An 11,777-nucleotide genomic window follows, 5' to 3' on the forward strand; every position below is an offset into this window, starting at 1 on the left:
GTTAATGAAAGGGTCTAAAATGAGACGAGCAGAAGAAAGACGGCGGCTCCGTCTTCGGCCTCGTGTCCAACATCTCCTGAGTGTAATGGGAGCGTACTTTAACACCTGAGTCCACCACGAGCTCCTACGAGGTCTTCTACTGTTCATTCGCCCTCTTTCATCTTTTACTTATATCACAGCCTTTTGTTTGGCTCTCCCTTTCTCGTCCTATTCCTTCGGCAGCATTAAACAAACGCACCTGGTGTCTGGTTACTGGAGGCCACACATGCACTCTGTTCACTCTTCAAACACGAGAACAAAAACTAGATCAGTTCTTCGCAGCACACTTCCAGTCTTCTTACATCTCCGTCTTCTCATGCCTCTTTGTTCGGGGTGGATCCGAGTTCACTTCAATGACACTGTTGTTGCTAAAAATGAATACATGACGAATAAAAGGGAATTCAGAAAAGGGATAGATTTCAAAGACGGAGGTTAAACTCTAATATCGCGAGTAGAAAATGTTGTGACTAAAGTGTGTAAATAAAGAAGAGTAAATATGAAACTACTGGACATTTTCTCTTGCATTTAAACTGTATTCACTTTATATAACTGCAAAGCAAAAGCAGCATTCTAGCTCCTAGCAGGCCTCCAAAACCACATTACAGTCAACATCTTTCATTTCTGCACCAGATGAACAGCGTGCTAATCCACTTTGGAAGAGACTGATAGTATTGGTCGTACGAGGTCAGAACCAGGGGAGACGGAAGCATCATTTAGAAAGTCCTCCTTATCTGTTAAATGTTGCACAAGCTGGAGTATTTTACCTACAGCTGTCAGAGAAAGCTCCACTTTTGTCAGTTTTAAGAGACAGTGGAAGACATGGCTGATGGACAAACAAACGCGTGAACATGGAGGATTTTAGGCGCTTTGAAAACACACTTTGTAATTATTTCAGTGTTTCCCCTGGGTTGAAATGGCTGTGAGGTGGTGAGGTGTAGGCAAGGGCCGAAGATGCAAAAGGGGGCATTCTGGCACAGTTTGGAGCACATTTTGTTGTATTTGTAGCCATTTCCAAAAACTAAATTAAATAAAATTTTCATGTTTCTTTTCTAAAAATTAGTGATGGGGAGAAAATATGACAAATATAAACCCACTTGTCCTTGCGATCAAAACATGTCAACTAGTCCAGTCTGTTATTTTCTGGTCAGATTTCCACTCCATTCCAAAATGCCACATCAGTTCTTATTACACATTTGAAAAAGATAACAAAGGACTTGAATCTGGAATCAAGTGGTGACTTTTACTTTTTTTTCTAAAAACAACTACATGTTAGGTACCAAATTCATTTTTATTTATAATAAAAAGGTTATGTCATGACCTTCATTTTACTTAAAAATGTGAAAGAAAACTTCAACTCTGGGTGAACAACTGGTTTTCTGAAGGAGTTAGTTCTGTTTTCAAAACTGTTCCCTTTTTGAACACAGAACTAGAATTTGAACACAGAATTTGTTTTGCCATTGAATGATATAATTTCAGGCACTCTATAAATCATTTTATCAAAAGAAACTAGGAACTTTATATTCTGTTGAAATCATTTGTCTCGTTGGGTAGAACGGGTTTTGTCGTGCTTAAATGTTTTAACTGGAGCCATTTTTACAGTCACTGTCAATTCGTATCGCCGCGGACAACAAAACAGTAAGCAAAAGAGTAAAGGAAGCGAGATCGATGCCTACACTGCGTTGCTCATTTTATTTTGATGACATGCGATAGTTTTGATACTTAATTTGACATATGTCTGTGATACACACCTGCTTTTAGCCCTGAAAAACGAAACCATGGAGCACTGCCGCTTCTTGTCCGCCATGCTCGTTGACGCTAGGAACGTTCGCCAATCGGAACGACCGACATTTGAAACACGAATGTCATACGAGAACTGAGTGTTACTGACCAACGGGGATGTGCCTTGCTGTCTTCACCCACGGTGAGAAAAGGCTGCCATTCTGACTTGTTGATTTCAGCGGCGAATATACCGGACTTCTGTGTCAATGCTTTCTAATATTTAGCATTACTTTTTTTTTTTGGCGTGGACCAGTGAGGCGGCAATGTCGGCAAAATTGAAATGAGGCGGTGGCCTATACCAGAGAGGCGGGCCGCCTCGTCGGTCATATAGGAGGGGAAACACTGTATTTGCACTTTATGAAAGGCTACACCTGGAAAGTGTTTTTGTAACATAGTAGCACTTTAGGGCAGGTTTAACCCAGTCAGGGTTGATTGTCGTCATCTTTGCTTCATTATGTTGTTTTTTTAATACATCTGTATGTTTTTCTTTTATGTGTGAGACAACGGATGATATTAGCCTCGTGCTAAATCTGGTGTATTTACTGTAACCTGGTGTAAGCTATTATGAGCTTATATGTTGATTAATATGCACTGTCCCCTCCAAATGTATAAATAAATGGACTAATCTGAAGTCTACATTGTTAGTTTCTACGAGGACTTTTGTGATACGAGTGAATCTTAACTTCAAAATGTCCCTCTACCAAACGGAACAAACTGCACACGTTGAATTAACTATAAAACGTGAATGATCACAGAGCGTACATGGACCTAGGAGCTGGCGTTTGTATCTTGAAAACCACTGATGTGATCGTTGTGTGTCTGTGTTGACCCAGAACCTCCGAGAAGAATTTACACATTTACTGAATTTATCAGCGGTTCAGAAACAAATTAAACTGATCTACAGTCAGCGAGGTCCAGTCTCCTCTGGAAAGCGTGGCCCGCCCTCCACTATTTAATAACAGAAACAAATTTGCCGCATATAAAGCTGTCTCTGCTTCTTAATTGGACTCCTTAGTTATTCCTGTTAATGTTAAATACTGGCAGAGAGGGTTTAAAGACTCATTAACACACACAGATTCATACTTACGCACACCTTAAGGTTGTATGGCTGGCTGAACTATGCAACACACACACACACACACACACACACTCACACAAAAACGATGCTGTAGGTGAACCGCCACACACACTGAGGATAATTATTACCTTCATATGCAAATGCCTGCAGAGCCTGCCTGGCAGCCTGGCGTTTCTTAAAGTGTGTACTTTTCTTATTTAATTAATTAAAACAATCGTCAATGAACTTTAAATTAGTCCAGCATAAAATAATCATTTCCAACGCCTCTGTGTGTGTGTGTGTGTGTGTGTGTGTGTGTGTGTGTGTGTGTGTGTGTGTGTGTGTGTGTGTGTGTGTGTGTTAATAATTAGCAGGCAGTAAAGCGGCTGTGTTAATTGCATTTAGGATCCTGCCTGGGGAGAGAGAGGGGAGGAAGAGGGCGAGAGACGGAGACGGAGAACGAGGGGAAAGCGAGGAAGACGAACAGCGAGGGAGAGAGAGAGAGAGAGCATCTCTCATCTCCTGTTCCTGAAATAGAGAATTCCCATGTATTCCGAGATATAAAATGGAGCGTGGAGCCCTCAGGAGCAGGAAAACACACACACACTCTTTTATTCACTCACACTCTCACACGTGCACAGCCCCTGGGAGGACGGCGCTAACCTTAATTAGCCCAACACTGTGGTGAAATTGATTGAAATGCAGAACATCAATTATTAAGCCTAACTGTTTTCATAACCCCACACACACCCCACCATGTAGCACACGCAGGGGGGAGGGATATCGGGGGGGTGGAGGTGTGTGCGGCGATAAGAAAGGAAAGGTGTGAGAGTGTGTGTGTGTGTGCTTCAGCATCTCATTGCTACAGAGAGTAATGTGATAAGATGTGAAAACACGCTGCATGTTGTTGCTACAATACACTGATGAACGTGCACAGAAGTGGACTGAATCAGGAATATTATCAGCTCACATTAGCACCTGTAAACTGGAGTGAGACAATTAAAAAAAAAAGTAAAATATCAGTGAAAAAAAAACAAAAGATTATGAACAAGCACTGAGTCTAAAAGTGGAATATATCAGTCTGTGGAATTCTGCATTTAACAGAAAAAGAAACGCGTCCACTTTAAAGACGTGCTTTCTGCTGTGGGATGACGTCTCGTTGCTCTTTGACTCAGAGGCCAAACTTTAGCGTCTAACTTCTACTGCTAAAGCACACTTCTAATTTGAATTGTCCATCTTGAACTTTACAAATTAAACCGGTGTTTTAAAGTTTGGTCCAGTTTTTATTTTAATTGACTTCAAACCTCTATCAAATGTAGATAAATTAATTTTCTTGTACACACTTTTTATTTTATTCAAATGGATAGATAATCAAACTGATCTAATAACTGGTGAGTTTAAAATTCAAATATCCCAAATAAAATCAACTATTTAGGAACCTATATGTTATTAACAACAGATTAATTATAAAATGTCTGTGAGTGTAAAAGATAAAATACATTCATAATATGTATCATTAGCAGCACGGCACACTGTAGCATGCCTGTTTATTATTTTATGGAGCTTTTTTTTGCAGATGACATTCTGACATTTCACAATACCAACATACTTAATAACATTATTCCATTTCCATGGAGCTGTGCTGTCCTTGCTGCCTCCTTGGCGTCATAAAGAACAACTATCCTAAATGTTATTAGCTACACGTGTGGGTTTTTTCTCTTATTAGAAAACAACCTTGAAATAACAGCAGATCTGGACAGACTTATATGCAGATTTTGCAAATAAATGTATTTAATTATTTTCAGGTAAGCGGGATGTTTCCCATTGTAGTGGAATATTTTTGGAGTAGAATGTGCTAAAAGTAAAAGAAACGCTGTTAAACTGAAGAATAGAGTTAAGACGAGTATAAAACACTTAATGATGAATATTTCTAATAATGACTGATGCTTTCATGATGGTGTGTGTCTGTGGAACACACACACACACACACACACACACACACACACACACACACACACACACACACACACACACACACACACACACACACACACACACACACACACACACACACACACACGGGAGATCATAAAGTAGAACCTGTAACTGTGGTGTGAAGATAAATGACATGTGGAGTCCTCTAAACATAATGGTGTAAACTTAAAGCAGTGTAACTTATAAATGAGGTTTATCAGAAACAAAACAATACATGAAGGTATAATATGCATGATCTGGGCCTGTTCTCTGTAAAACATGACCTAATGATGTCCTCTGTAAGGAGTGATCTAGGAGTGAAATATGATGACCTGATGTCATGATGTGACCGACAGATTTACAGTACAATGCTGTCAGAACGCTCTCTCCTATCCTACGTCCTACAGGAGAGGAAAAATGACCAGCTCTCACAGCATAAAGACGAAGCACAGCTCAGTATCTCTGGTTTTTCTTGGAGTGTTGATCACTGCTAAGAACTACTCTTGCTACCTCCAAATACTGACTCCTACTGGTGAATTTTTTGAAGATCTAACATCTGATCAAGCCTTAGACTCTGGCCCATGATTTGTGGCATAGATTCCACTTCATCCCATCCACATATTGATAAATTACAAATTCACTGCAACACAGTCTCTTGTTAAAATCTCCCTGATGACCTGTGACCTTCTGAACTCAACTCCAGTGCAGGTCACAGTGATGTCATCTCAACCACAACCACACTTCCTGCTGGTTCCACTTAACAGCCTTTGGTTGGCCAGTATTTTTTTGGATTACTCACACAAGACCAATACAAACATAAAACACGTTTGGACTCCACTTCCTGAATTGATCTGAGTGTTTTTTCACTAAGTGTTTCTTCTCTTTGCCCTTTAGGGTGTGAGGAAAGTTGCTTAATTAGGAATTTGGTAGATTTTGAGTCAGAAATTTCCTGACAATCCAGAGGTTTTTAGGATTTATTCAGTATCAAAATAGTTCAGTGAGAGTTGCCAATTTACAGTCCAGCAGAAAGCGACTTCATTTTTATACTTGCATACTTTCTTCATTCTTTTATTCAGGTAGCACCATTACCCAAATCCTTTAGAAGAGAAAAACATTCTTAAATATCAAGCTCAAACGTATAACGCACGCAAAACCATCTCAGGTTATGCTGCCCCTGTGGTCACTGTCATTTGCTTCACATTTATTTCTATTCAACAAAAGGAAAAGACCTTCATCGCCTCGTTCGTTTCATGCAGAGTCCATCCAGGCTAAACGGATGCTAACACTACAAGGGTCATTCATAGAGATACAATAATACAATGTTGGATAAAACGCTGTACATTTTCCAACTTGTGGACTGTTGCTGTCCATCCTTTGACAGTTTTATGCTGACATCCCTCTTCTGTTAGGTGTCCCGCCTGCTTTTTGCCTGTAAGGAAGTTCCACCTGCTGAAATCTTCACGATGCCTCACTAGACTGTCAAGTAACGAACAAAACCAGCCAACAGGCAGTAAGACCTCCTCACTGAAATACAAAGCAAGGTCAGAGCTTACATACCAGAAAATCTGAATGTGAACCAAATAGATTCAATAAACCGAATGTTGAGAGAGATATATTTTATTAATCAACCGTTTAAGTCGTCCATGGCTGTGGGCTTGTATTTAGGAGACTTATGGAAACCATTTTGCTAAATTAAAAAGCTGGTAAGACAGACATTTTACTGACATAATGTTCTTTTTTATGCAGCTCTTCAGTAACAGAAATAAACCTGTGAGTGTCTGGCTTCGCTGAAACGCCCTGACCAGAGGAGTCCTCTCTCCATTTGACCACTTCATGCCCCGTCCTCGACTCGATGACTCCCTGACCTCCAGTCTATCTTTGTCCCAGCGCTGCCACGACCCACTGAGTCAGTGGAAAACTCATTTAGGCCTAATTACATGGGCCAGGCTTCTACCTCCACCGTACTTTCTTTCACTGAAGAGGCACTTTCTTTCTTTCACCCCTTCTCTTTTCTCCTGCGCTCCCTCGCCGTCCTTTTCTCTTTGCTCTCTCGTTTCTTCCCCCCTCATGCTCCAGTTACCAGATCAAGGTAGCCCTGCACTACTAGCCAGCCAAAACACACACACAGACACACACACGCACACAGGATATCCAACACTGTGGTGTGGCCAAGAGGCCGCAGGTACACAGGTACAAAGGCTTTTAGATGGAGCATTGTTATCCCCCCGGGGTCAGCCATAGGTTAGGGCCCAGTCTTAATTAGCTGACATAACTTATACATGATTACCCCTCTGGAGGTCCTATGGCCCCCAAACACACACACAGAGTGGCTTTCTAAGACGTAAAGCCAAGAAGTGAGGAGTGTTTGACTATACCCGTATCTCCTGTCCTCTAGGTACGACCCACTTAACCCTATCCAGCAGAGTCACACACAGGTGTGTGTTCATCAGCGTGTCTAAGGTTCAGAATCCAGGGGTCAGGCAGGTGAAATGTAAGGAACCCTGCGAGGAACCTTACCCTGAGACGTCAGATGGCAGAAAGGCAACGTCAGAAACAAAAGTCATATCAATGATAGATGACAGTCTGGGGTCGGATGTCAGCAGGAATTTAGGGCGGTAGACGAGGTTAAATGTGTTTTTAAAAATCCTCCCCCACCGGTGACAGGTCAGGTTTTTATTTAAGATATTCAGACAGAAACATCGAGACAGAGAGGAGGACGGGAACAGATAAGAGACGCCAACACAGGGGTGTCCAACATGAGGCCCGTGGGCCAAAAGTGGTCCTCCAGAGGGTCCAATCCGGCCCTCAAAGTGTAAAAATTACAGAGAAGACATTAACTGCAGATTGTAAATTAGTAAAACTATAAATTTAAAATCATTTCTAGATCATGACAAGTTGTTTGATCAGAAAGTAAAATACTAGATTGTCCATTGTTCTTTTGTCATTTTGTGCACTGTTCTTGTAATATCTTGTTTTTTGTGTTGTTTTTTTGTCTGACTTTTGCCGTTTGTGTCTTGTTTTTGTTGATTTGAGTTTCCTTTTTGTCTGACTTGTGTTGTTTGTCACTTTGAGTTTTGTTTTTCTAATATTTTGTCTTATCTTTGTCTGACTTTTGTCATGTTGATCATAAAGTATAATATTATGTCGCTCAGTTCCAGATTCCTGTGACTAAATGTGTTCCTTTGTAGACACTCTGTGATCTGGAAGTTTAAATGTAGAAATGATAAACTGAGGATGAATATTCTGGAAATTGATCTTATTTTTCTTGAGAAATTTCATGTTGTTCATAAAAAGATAACTCCTTAAATGTGAACATTTTCAGAAAGTGCTTTTTTTGCACTAAAACAAAGGAAACAACGTGCTGTGGTTTTACTGGTCCGGTCCACTGCAGATCTAATTGGGCTGAATGTGGAACCTGAACTAGGATGAGTCTGACATCCCGGCACCAACACATTAGAAATCAGGCATGTTTTAAATCTACATCTGTGCTGAAATATGTGCTTTAAGTTAACCAGTTTTCAGAAATCTGGAAAATAAAGTATTCATAAGTACATATATGTGTGAATCTCTGACCTCATGCATGCGAAATTGTATTTGAATGTGAAATGTAGATAAACTTAAGAACAGCAGTCTTAAGGCCTTGAAAACCCATAACTACTCTCACATAATCTTCTTTAATGTAATGTGCTATTGACAGAAAAACTCCAGCGGATGCTCACCAGTAAAGAGGTTTGAACTCGCTGTTATTCTTTTGGGCCGGTCGACCTCCCATTCATGTGAAATCCATAGCGTGTTGTGTAGACGAACGGGCTCGCAGTGGCAGGACGAGTGCTGCTGACTGTAATTTACCAACCTGAATTACTCTCATAGTTATTGGAAAGCATTTTGCATTTGCGGCCGCTACACAAAAAGCCACGGTTACAGCACGCCCGATCGATACCCGGTCCATAAAGCAGACGCCACAGTCACAGGAGCGAGTGTGCTCACGTCCATAAACCATTCAGGAACACCAACTGAAATCTGTTCTGCAACCACAACAGATAAAAATGACTGCCACCATTACCAGTCTATATTACACTTCCAGAAAGTTTAGGTACACTCAGGATATGGTATTAATTTGTTTGGGAAATGCTTACTGCTCTGCACTGGAATAGGGCTCAGGGGAGCGGATGAGATCCAAGGCCAGACCATAAGAAGGAGGGCGAGCATCAACAACAACAAGCTAATGACGCTCTGGTAATGGAGCACTAGTGGGTTACTTAGAAAGACCACACGCATGGCAAAACGTGCACGAACACAAATGGAAAGAGCTGGGAGGCATTTTTAAGAAACACAAAGCATTAAAACATGTGATGTAAAAAAATATATATATATGAGACTTCAAAATGAAAAACAGTCATTTCAGGACATCTGCATCAAAACAACACCAACTGATACATCAGACAGCACACACCGTAAACACACATCGACTCAAAGGCTGCTCACTCCACGTCCACCAAACCTTTCAAAGGTTTTTAATGTGTTTTAATGTGTCTGGGATGTTTAACCGTGAGACCGTCATTTCCCTGAGTAGACCACTGCACTATACGCAGAAGGTTTCCCTCACTGTCAGTAAACAAATCTAAATAATTCAGAGGGAGAAATTAGGTTTTTATTTGTTACTTATCAATTACTGCTCCAAGGTTGTGATCCCGTGTTGCTGAGCAAATGTTTGGATTTAACATAATGCTGAGAAACTAACTGCTTTCCTGCTTTTTACAACAAAATATAACATCTTTGACACCTCTAATCTCATAAAATCTTAAAAACAGACTTGTTAAATGTTGGTTATGACGTCTCACCTGAATTAGAGCTGAACAATACAGAAGAAGAGATGCAGATTAAATGCTAAAGTGTGTTTCTAGATGTGTAAATCAACATATTTACAGGTCAATAATCAGGTAGGCTCTTTTAATTAGGAGTATGAACGCTTCAACAAAAAAAAAATAGAGTCTGAACTGAATAAATAGTCAGAAGGCTTTCATTAGTGTGCTTCTATCGCCCTCTACTGGCTCTTACACAATATTACATTTAGCAACACGAAACCATACTTGTTACATTACTTAAATAGCCTTTATTTATGTATATTAGACCACCAATTCCAACATAAAATGAAAGGAGAGACCAAAATAACAGTTATACAATGTAAATCAGGACAGAAAAATGATCTCTACAATCAAAGGGAAGGTGAAATACATGCAAAATGACCACAACACCTAAAAATACCACAAACGAACTGAAAACGGCCACAAAAAGGTCCAAAATGACCACAAATATACACAAAATGACCACAAAAAGACCTAAAATGCTCCCAAAACAGTCTGAAAATGAACAAAAGAAGAAACAAAATGAGCAAAGACACACAAAACAACCACAAAAAGACAACATGATCACATAAATGCACAAAATGACACAGAATGACCACAGAGAAACCCAAAATGACTCAGTGAGACAGATAATTATCATTTAAAGTCACAAAATGGCAAGAGACACACAAAATAACTACTAAAAATTGCAAAACAACCACAAAAAACACCTATAATTACCACAAACAGACTGAAAAAGCCATAAAGGCGCACAAAATGACCACAAAAAGGCACGAAATGCCCACAAAGCGGACTGAAAATGACCAGAAAAGAAACAAAATGAGCACAAAGACACACAAAACAACTAGCTGAGCCCTCAGTAGAGGGCAGAACCACGCCCTCTGCTGGCGAAAACCCTGTCCTCCCTATACAACTGATGTGATATGTATCAATTTTGATCATCGTACGTATATCCCTCCCTACTTGATCTGCTGACCTGTAACTCCACAACTGAGCAGGGGACCTTAGACTGATCTTCAGTGCCAAGTTTGATTATCCTGACTTCAGCGGTTGCAGAGATATCGGACCGGACATAGCCACATACATACATACATACATACATACTTACCCAGCCAGATAACGCACCGAATGCAATAATCCCACCGACGTACCCGTGGGGCGTGGTTAATAATCACAAAAATACACAGCATTAACACAAAAACGTACAAAATAACAAAAAATAATCACACAAAATGACCACAGAAAAACACAAAATGATTCAGCGAGAGATAATTTTTATATTTAGACACAAAATGTCCCTCAAATACATATCAGCCCTTCTGGAGTCATATTGAGTTGTATTCACTCATTTTTGTGTGCTTTAACTGTTCATGGTGGTGAAATGTTAGTTCGCTGTTTTGGACTCACCTCATGTATCTTGAGCTAACTGGACCTCCATCCAACAAGCAGCCAAACCAAACCAAACCAGACCAAACCAGACCAAACCAGCAGCAGTTCTTCTTTAGGTTTTACTCCTGAATTTAGTCCAAGAATCAACTCCATGCTGAGGTAACAGCTTCATGAGGTAATTCAAAATAAAACAGTGGCAGAGAGCAGTTATTTCAACCTGGTTTTCCAGCTAGATTAAACGAAACATCAGTTCAAAAGGCCCACTAGCACACCTGAGCTAATGAGCTAATAAGCCCCGCCCACCACAGGTAGGAGGAAGTGACACGGGTGTAGATAGCAGTGAATATTTTAACACCTTTGTTTATTTCTGTGTTTTTTCTGGTCGTTTTTATTCTATATGTTCGTTTCAGCATGGGGAAATAATCATAATTTCAGTGATTAAAAAAACATTTATAATGAGACTGATTCTCCGTTTACATACGTGCGTGAACTGTCATGTATGTAAAGCCAGAAAATAAACTATTAAAAATGTCTTCTAGAAATTAGCACAGCAGATAAGTAATATGCCAAAAAAGCATGTCACTCTCCTGTTGTATTGAGTTTATTTTGGAAATATAATTCTGTATTTTCTGTCTGTCGCTGTCAAACCTGCGTGGAGTTCAGCAACAGATCAA

The sequence above is a fragment of the Acanthochromis polyacanthus genome, chromosome 18 (assembly GCF_021347895.1).
Source record: "Acanthochromis polyacanthus isolate Apoly-LR-REF ecotype Palm Island chromosome 18, KAUST_Apoly_ChrSc, whole genome shotgun sequence".
Lineage (NCBI taxonomy): Eukaryota > Metazoa > Chordata > Actinopteri > Pomacentridae > Acanthochromis > Acanthochromis polyacanthus.